Source organism: Cyanistes caeruleus, chromosome 5 (assembly GCF_971803275.1).
Source record: "Cyanistes caeruleus chromosome 5, bCyaCae1.hap1.1, whole genome shotgun sequence".
In the NCBI taxonomy this organism is placed as follows: Eukaryota; Metazoa; Chordata; class Aves; order Passeriformes; family Paridae; genus Cyanistes; species Cyanistes caeruleus.
In genome coordinates this window covers 3,744,815-3,754,441 of record NC_141705.1, presented here as the reverse complement: position 1 = coordinate 3,754,441, position 9,627 = coordinate 3,744,815, and the positions used below count along the sequence as shown (strand labels likewise).

Below are 9,627 nucleotides of genomic sequence, written 5' to 3'. Positions count from 1 at the left end.
AGAACAACTGGAAGAAATTAAGCAAGAGAGAATGTAGGCTTCAATAGTAGGGTGAGCTTTTCTCCTGGTGGGAAACACAGGCTTGATCCTGAAAGTCACTGAGTGCTGCTTGTGAGATGCTCAGTCTGGTTACAGCACCCCATGGGAGATGCCAGCAGTGCTGGGGCACTATTAAATATCCTGAGAGCACAGTTTAAAATCACACTGGCCAGAACTGTTTGGAAACTCTCTTCAGTCCATCAGGCATCCAGGTTGTGTTGTCCAAAAAGGGAGGTGACAACCCAAAATCATCTCACTTTCTGTCTCTGTCTTGTACCACTGCTTTGGGCAGCATTTTGTTTGACACTAACTATGCAGGGCCCTAAATTATCTTTATTTCTTTTTTTGCTGAATCATTGCAGGCAGAATTTTTGGACTTCCTTTACAGGTGTAAATTATATTTGTATTTGAGGAACTTCAGGCTGGGAGGGGTGGGGTCAGACTGCAATTAAAGCATAGAACTATGGTACAGCATGCATATGTCTAACAGTAGCAGTATATAGAGTATATAACTGTAATTAATCCAACTAGCTCCAACCACAGGGGATTGGAACTATTGCAACTATTGGAACCCTCCTTTGGGGATGGAACTAGGTGAACTTTGAGCAGGTTTCCAACCCAAAGCATTCCCTGATGCCCTGACACACTGACCACCACACGTCATGGTTACCAGAGTTTTACTCCTATAACTTCCCTTCTCCTTCTCCTTCTCCTTCTCCTTCTCCTTCTCCTTCTCCTTCTCCTTCTCCTTCTCCTTCTCCTTCTCCTTCTCCTTCTCCTTCTCCTTCTCCTTCTCCTTCTCCTTCTCCTTCTCCTTCTCCTTCTCCTTCTCCTTCTCCTTCTCCTTCTCCTTCTCCTTCTCCTTCTCCTTCTCCTTCTCCTTCTCCTTCTCCTTCTCCTTCTCCTTCTCCTTCTCCTTCCCCTTCCCCTTCCCCTTCCTCTCTCCTCTCTCCTCTCTCCTCTCTCCTCTCTCCTCTCTCCTCTCTCCTCTCTCCTCTCTCCTCTCTCCTCTCTCCTCTCTCCTCTCTCCTCTCTCCTCTCTCCTCTCTCCTCTCTCCTCTCTCCTCTCTCCTCTCTCCTCTCTCCTCTCTCCTCTCTCCTCTCTCTTTTACCCCTCTTTCACTCTTCCCCTTACCCAAAATCCACCCCTGTGTGTTTATACTGGAAGATAAGAGACTACCTTAAAAAAAATCTATGCCAAGTGTGTGCTTTACTGATAAAACTTTTCAGTTTTTGCAGACCCTCTGACTGCTGTTGTTCCTTTTCAACCGTGGGTATGTGCAGATTTTGGCTGCTCCCTTCCCCTTAGGGGTGGGATGCCACAGCAGGGTGTATGGATATTTTTTAGTGTTTTATTTTTAGCTGGGAAGTTGTGCAATATAAAGGCAAACATTTCAGGAAAGATTGCTGCACCTAGCACTAGGTTTTCCAGGTAAAACAGTAATATAAAGAACAAAATTGAGGTTCTTTGGCAAGGTCTATTTTCCAGACACAGTTTTGATTGGCATTAATTATATTTCCAGCCTTTGCCAAGGGAATCTCTTACGAGGTTTTCCATTATTTTGCGTGGGAGTGACAGATGCAGGGTGTCCAGCCTCACTCAATATTATCTCCCGTATCGTCTCTCCATCTTCTGGAATTTCAGTGCAGTGGAATGATTTATTAACATTCACAGCAACTTATCAGCTGCTCCCCTGCCAGATCCATCAGAGTCTCCTGAAAGTTGCCTGAACTGGCTGATCATGAAAAGGGGGGATGTTGGTAGGCTTGGTTCTGTTTTCCTTCATTCACTAAACCACTTATAAAATGTGCTGTCACCACTAAAAATACGGAATAGCCCCTTGTAAATTTGCAGGACAGATGTGTTTGGAAGCACTCTTGATATTCTGTGATATTGTTCATAATTTATCCCTGTCTCCTGCAAAGGTTTCTACTACTAATAAGAATTCTTTTGCTCTAAATATATTTTAAATTTTCTGTGACACTGCTTACAATGGCTTTTACCCTCATGTCATCAGCTTCTCTTGTCAGTTAATCTCAGAATTTCTTGCTCATAGAAGTTGCTCTTTATTTTCATTTCTTAAAGTTTTAAGTTTTCCTAATTTTTATTTTGGCTTGGGGTTTTTTTTGTTGTTTTTTTTTTTTTTCTCATCTATGAGATGAGTGTTCAGTTTATTCTTATTTGATCTTGACTTGGAGAGTTTTTCAGACTTTGAATCTATATGCTAAAAGAAAATTTGACTTCTCCATCCCTATTTTTTATTCCTGCCTCTGTTGGCTCATCATTTCCTTCAGCACTGGTAAATCTGTTGCAAGACTAAGTGAAAATATTGCTGCTTAGGCCTGTCCTCTATTTATGCTGCATATAATCAGGCTGTGACCTCTGGTGCCTTAGCAACCATCATTTTCTAGTGATTTCAATTCCAGTGATTAATTCATTTTTAGTCATCATACCCAGATCCCTAAAAGAGTTATCTTGCATTCTGTGTGGCACATTTTCTCTGAAAATTCAGGGTATTCTGGATGGTGTTAAATGAACAGCAGAGGAGCAGACACCAAGAAAGAAACTCTCTATGTTTAAATCATCACTTCACAGAGAAAAATAAAAATGGGGAGGTTTGAAGCTCTCAAAAAGAGTGCTTAGAATAGAAGCAAACCCAGCAGAAATACAGCACAAATAAATCAAATCTTCTCCTCAACTGGCCCACACATCAGTTCAGGGAGGTGCACAAAAACACTTTAGCAAGAAGTATTTAATAAAGATGGTCCCAAAACATCTGGAAAGGCTTTTCAGTTCAGCAAGCTATTGGGACGTGAATGTGTATTTATTTGTCTGCCTCTAAGCATTTCCAAAGAGCAAACACTAAAGAGTCCATTCTAAGACAAAATCCATCTGTTTCTCCAACAGTTTTAAAAAACAGTTTACTTTCTCTAAAATTAACTTGTCTGACACATTGTCATGCTTGGTTACCATGGCAACAGCAGCAACAGCCATGCCACAGGATATTCATTTTATCTGAATTTTTACCACCTAACTTTTTACTTGTATGTATGTAGATGTGTGTGCATGAAATTCAGAGTTCTGCACCGAGCTCCCAGACAGTTGAAAATACCCTTTTTTTTCACTGACAGGCCTCAATAAAAGCACCCATACCAATATTTCAATCCCAAGATTTACTTTTTTATCTAGATGCATCCAGCAGTGCTCTTAGTTCTTTATAAACAAAATGTGCAAGGGTTTTTCCTGCTGAACCCCCAGATTCAGGGGGTTTGACACCCCGGTTCTGACACCCCCACAGCCCTCTGAGCAGGAGCACGGGGCTGAGGAGGTGGGAAAACATTTTTGTGACACCACAGCAGCACAGATTTGGGCTATAAGGGCATTTTTACCAGTGTTTTCTCATTTCCTGCTATGGAATTTGTTCTATCGAGGTCTTATTTTTAACAGGAGCTCAGAGGCTTTCCCATTATCACATCACCGTGGATTATTTACATTATAACATTACCTGCCTTAAAAATAGGTGTGAGATCTTTCCTTGTCCTCCCTTCCCCCTGGAATTTCACCACCTGCCATCCACAGCAAAGCAAACCCACACTGATCTTCTCCTGGTCATTTTATAGAGCTGGAGATTGCAACACAGGCAAAACAAGGGAAAAAATAAAAATCTGCCATCATTTGTAAAGCTTTGTAAAGGTGAGCTTAAAATTTCATTTAAGATGACAGAGAAGTAAAGGGTATATTCAGCTTTGGTCTTTCAAAGCTGCCTGTCTGTTGGATGGCCCTAGAAAGCCTCAGCCTGTGAGAACTGGAGTTAAAAAGAAAAAAATCAGTAAGAAGGAATTATGCTGGCAGTATCAAAATTGATAATTATTTGAAAGATCTCTTCCTTGCCCAGCAAAAGTGCAAAGCAAAGAAAGAGAATGACTTGGGCAACGTGCCTGCCTCAGAAGAAGTGACTGGAAAAGATCCTTAGATCCCATGAAACACTATCCATCAGAACTTGGGGAGCCTGCCAGTGATGTGCCAGGTGTGAAAGAACACCTTGTGCATATTTACAGTGATGTTAAATAAATGCTTTTATAGCTTGCATGTTCTAATGGATGCTTCTTCCTTGGTCGTGTGTATTTTTTGTGAATTAGATCAATTTTATCAAGGATTGGGAGGTTGATGCAGGCTACCAAAATGAAAAAGTGAATAAAAAAAACAACAAAAAAGCATTGTTTTGTTCCATTTACTGATCAAACCTCTGCCTACAACAAAATTACTGAGAAGCCCCACCCTCACAAAGGGTTTATCCTCTTTTCCAGTCCTTTGTGCTCTGTGAAGGATGTCCAGGAGGAAAATTGTTAGATGTCAACTGGGACGCCACCAAAACGCAGAACGAGCGTAAAACGGAATAAATCCTGTTCTTATAGCGAGCCAACACAAGAGGGTGGTAGAAGCATGTCAGGAAAGCTTTTGGCTGTCATGGAAACGTGTGAGGATGGGGAGCTGCCGCTGCATCCCCTGGTTTGGAGCTGTCAGAGGCACCGCTGAGCGCTCCAGGTGGGATCCACGCCAAGCATCCTCCGGGACGGGCAGGGATGGAGCTCTGGCCGGGTGGGGACCAGGCAGAGCAGCCCAAGCAGCCAGGTAATGAATAAAAAGGAAAATAAGCACAGGCAGGGTGTTACAGACGGGGTGCATGGCTTGTAGGAGTGATTTAAAGGGAGGGCTGCCCACTTCCAGCACAGGTGGGTTGGGAAGCGCCTCCCTGGGATGCTCAGCCAGCACTAAATGACAGCTTGGGTGCTCTCTGCCACTACAGCTGGCAACACCCATGGCTCTTGCTCCATGGGATCCAGTTGGTCCCTTCTGGAACCAGACTGGAGCAGGACCAGGAATTCAAGTGTCCCAGATCACCCAGGCAGCTGTTGTTACAGCTGGATCCCCTGAGTGCCTGTTCTCTGCTCCAGAAATCAGGGACAACCTGCTTTTTAACATCTCCTACATCCCAGCTGTGCTGAGCCACGTTTTGAAATGTTGTCTGGCTCCCCTTGAAATTAAATATTGTCCTTTCAAATCCCAGTTCTGGTCACAAGACTTTTCCTGTAATGTAAATGGTGGGTGCCTTATGCCAGTGAGATAATTCTTGGATGTCCCAAAGGATGTCACGTTGCCACTGGAGACAGAAACAACGTTGAGTCACCACAAATTGTGTTGAATTTTAATATAGCAGACAAGGGGGAGGTTGGGTGCTGGGATTAAAGTCTGTAGCCAGTGCTGTTTTCCTAAAAAAACAAATTCTGCTTGATCTGTGTGAGAAAAGATGGAACTCAGCTGGCAGAAGGGAGCACAGTTCTACTGCTGACAGCAGAACTCCCCTGTCCTGCACAGCCTGGGATCAGCCCATCAACCTTTCCCACATCCCAAATCAGAAGAACATTTGAAAATGCAGTTGTAATTTTATGCTTGAGAACTTTTTCCAGCTGGGAGCCTTTCTCAGTAGTTTTCTGTTCTCCACTTAAGCAGTAGAAGAACTGCAAATCGATTTTATCAGGATGTAATTAAATTTGTGCTGTGACCTGCAATGCAGTGTAACCCACACGAGTGAAATCTCTGAGTGCAGGGGGAGAGCATGGACATGAGGATTTGTTACTGGGACCTTCTTGCAATCAACAGGGCCCAGCCTGTCTTTCTAATTTATTCAGGATAGTCCTGGGCAAATGAAATTACTTCTCTGCCTGCAGCCTGTCCACTTCACCCTGACCACATGAGGCAGATTAAATAATGGATCCAGAACCCCAAATAATCTACACCAACCTCAAAGTTCAGACTGGGATTCCCAAGGGAAGTTCTTCAGTGTCAGGACAAATACCAGCACTTCTTCCCATGGCAGCATCTCCTTCCCCCATAAAAACTCAGTGACAAATCAATGGATGCTGTGAATTCTCTGGAACAGAGATTTTGATTTTTCAGTGCATGCCATTGACTCCTGACTGTTTGCAGCAGTAATTAGCTTAATTGTCATCACTGTATTAAGCAGACACTTTAAATGTGAAAATAGGGATTTTATTTTTTTTTTAAATTCTGTATTATAACTGAATTCAAACATGACAGGTGTTCAGTATAATTCACCTTGATGTGAAAGCAGCAGTCAGTCTGATTTCAATGCCAAACTCACTGAATTCATGTCCTTATGCTTTTTGTTCACTTTCTTTTCAGAATTCAGACCACTTCACAATTGTCTGCACTTCCTTTGGGAAGAAACTTCATTTCCAGAGAGGGAAAAGAAGATTCTAATCACTGTGCTCACCTTGGAGTGCTGAGGATATTTCCAATCACCTGAGCCACTGGAAACATTTGGCAACTTGAAAATCAAGGCTGGTGGCCTGGGGTGGATTCCATAGTGTGTGGAAAGATCAGGGTCCAGTGAAAGTCTTTTCCAGCCTGAAGAGTTCTGAGATTCTATAAATGCATGTGGGACTCAGCTGCCCCTGGCTAACCACAGCTCTCTGAAACTTTCATCAAGGGCTGGTGCTACTGCAAAATTTAGTGCCAAAGCCAACAGCAGGAATTGTGGGGTCACTGGGGTGGATGGGCACCTGCTGACAGGGAGGGGGTGCATAATCCTAAAGCTTTTTCCATGGGGCACCTTTGGATATGTGACAGCTACAGAGAGAACCTGTATTACATTACAGTAATGTAATTTATATTGTATTCAACCAATAAAAGAGATACAAGAATAAGAAACTCTACAAATGAACATTAATGCATTGAGTGATTCAGTACAATGATTTATTACAATATTTATAATATCCATAAATGATTTTAAAAAATAGTCATGTCTCATGTAGATCATTGATTTCACCCTAATCCCTACAAAGCGTTTGGAATTTCCACAGCATTCCAAGGGGAAAATATGATATTGAAAAGCTGAAAGATTGTTTTCCAGCAGAGCTTCTACTCTTAGTCCCTGCTAACCAAAGAAAATTTGATTTGGAAAGGTGTCCATAAACTGGAAACTGGCAAGGACATTTGTATGGTACCTAAAGCAAACATTTTCAAATTGTAATGCTGTATTATCTGCTTCAGCATGGATTTCACTGCCCAGTTCCAGGCATTTCACTTTGAAAGCATTAGCTGAAATGTAGAAAGCACAGTCCCAAGCATGGTTAATGAAGAATAAAAACATTCTACTGAATAATTCACAAACATTTTTGAACATTACTGAATAAGGAAAAACAATTTGAGCAGTGCAAAGTGAAACAAAAATGTTTTAAAAGTATTACCTCAGAAGTCAATAAAAACACCCACAACAATTCAATTTAATAAAATTTTTAATCAAAATAAGCCCTTATACCATTCTGTCCATAAAGGCATTGAAAATTAAAATTATGCTGGGACATAAAACCTTACCTTGATGTTGGGACATTTTTAATCTATTTCCAGCTTGTCCCTGGAAATAGATACTGGCTAATATTTAATGTCTTTATGCTTTAGCATCTCTAGCTCTGAAATCAAAATAATGTTGTTTTTGAATTACCCATTTGAAATTTTATCAATTTGTTTAAAGGATTTCAGGATCTCCATACAGAAGAGCAAAATATTTTCACTGTCACTGTGAAAACCCCATCCTGAACATTCCTACCTGCTTATGTGAAGTACAGCTGTAGTTTTCTTGGGGAAAAAATAAAATAATTACTAATGTGTTGTCTCGGTGTAAACGGCTTTGCCTGAGGAGCTGAGCACGAATTCCCAAGATTGTTTGGTTTGGCTCAGTTGGGAATACTTCAAGAGTTATCCAGGGGTTATGATCATGGAATTATGGAATGGTTTGGATTGGAAGAGACATCAAAAAATCACCCAGTCCCACCCCCTGCCATGGGCAGGGACAGCTCCCATTGTCCCAGGCTGCTCCAAGCCCCATCCAACCTGGCCTTGGGCACTTGCAGGGATCCAGGGGCAGCCACAGCTTCTCTGGGCACCCTGTGCCAGGGCCTCCCCACCTTCACATCAAAGAATTTGTTCCCAATATCCCATCCTGCCCCTGCCCTCTTCCCAAAGCAGAAGAAAAAACATGGGGTAATGCCTTAAAGACAGCTCCATATAAATCCATATAAATCCATATAAATCCATACCTCACATGTATCCACTTGTGCTTTGCAGAAATGATTGTTGTATTCCAAATATTTCCTGACAATGGGCATTCCATAGCTGAGAATTACTGGTGTCACTGGTGTGGGCTTGAGAAAAGCTGTCAAGACTTTTGTCAAATTTCATGACAAGTTTGGATCCAAAACCTGCTGAGACTCTGCATCTGTTACCTGTGATGATTTCCTATCTTTCAGTCCCTTGCTTATCAAGATCATTTCACTTCCAGGGAGTTTCTGCTTTCCACATCACACACACTTAGGGCTGGAGCATTTTTTTACATCAGAGATGAGCTTGGGTTAATGCTGCTCTTCATTTCCCTGCCAACTTTGAGTGTTGGAACTGCTGCTTCTCATTCTTTTGTTAAAACAAGAGCTGAGCAGGGCCATACCAGTTTTAGATGTATTAATACTCTTGGTGTATTAGTGCTCTTGATGTATTAATCTGCTGGGAAAGTGGTTTAGACAGAAGACAGAATGAATTCTTGTCTTGTTCCCACATAATTTAAGCAGTGTTTTCTATGATGTTGCCTTGTATTTGGCATTTGTGAGTGCTGTGCCCAGTTTGAGGCTCTCCAGTGCAAGGAAGGGTGGTGAACATGGTGGAGAACAGAGAAATTACAGGGAAAGGTGCAAGGAATATGGTGTGCTTAGATTTAAAAGCAAAAGCAGAGGGTGGATCACTCAACACACAGAGGTCTTGCTGAATCCAACCTCTTCTGTGATGCTGTGCTTTTGTACATGAAAAAAAAGAAAAAAAAGAAGGCAAAGGTTTAACATCATCAAATAAAATCATGAAATCATAGAATTGTTCAGGTTGAAATAGATCTGCAAGATCAAGTCTGAGTGTTAACTCAGCACTGCCAAGGCCACCACTAAACTTTGTCCTCAAGTGACACATTCACATGGTTTTAAATCCCTCCAGGGATGGGGACTCCACCACTCCCTTGGGCACCCTCTAGTGCTTGACAACCCTTCCCAGGAAGAAATTTTCCTCAGTTTCCAATCTAATCCTCACTCAGTACAGCCTGAGGCTGTTCCCTCTCCTCCTGTCCCTGTTCCCTGGGAGCAGAGCCCGACCCCATCGGCTGTCCCCTCCTGGCAGGGACTTGTGCAGAGCCAGAAGGGCCCCCTGAGCCTCCTTTTCTCCAGGCTGAGCCCCTTTCCCAGCTCCCTCAGCCTCTCCTGGGGCTCCAGACTCTTCCCCAGCTCCGTTCCCTTCCCTGGACTCTCTCCAGCCCCTCAATGTCTTTTTCGTCATGAGGGGCCCAAAGCTGACCCCAGGATTTGAGGTGGGGCCTCACCAGTGCCCACACAGGGGTGGACACTGCTCTGGTCAGCAGGTGGGAACAGCTGGAGGTTTCTGTGCTTTATCTGTGACAATAAAACCTCCTATTGTGGGTCCCAATTTCAATAACTGCAGTTCCCAAGTGCACCAACCTCTGTTTGTATTGA

General features: G+C 42.7%; 1 long non-coding RNA gene across 1 annotated transcript; it reads left to right on the top strand.

The window, feature by feature from the left end:
- The first annotated feature begins 4,516 nt into the window (after nt 1-4,516).
- LOC111944827 (uncharacterized) lies at nt 4,517-6,772 on the top strand. Its single transcript, XR_002871413.2, has 2 exons — nt 4,517-4,672; nt 6,245-6,772. It is a non-coding gene; the product is annotated as an uncharacterized LOC111944827 (long non-coding RNA).
- Nucleotides 6,773-9,627: the final 2,855 nt, after the last annotated feature.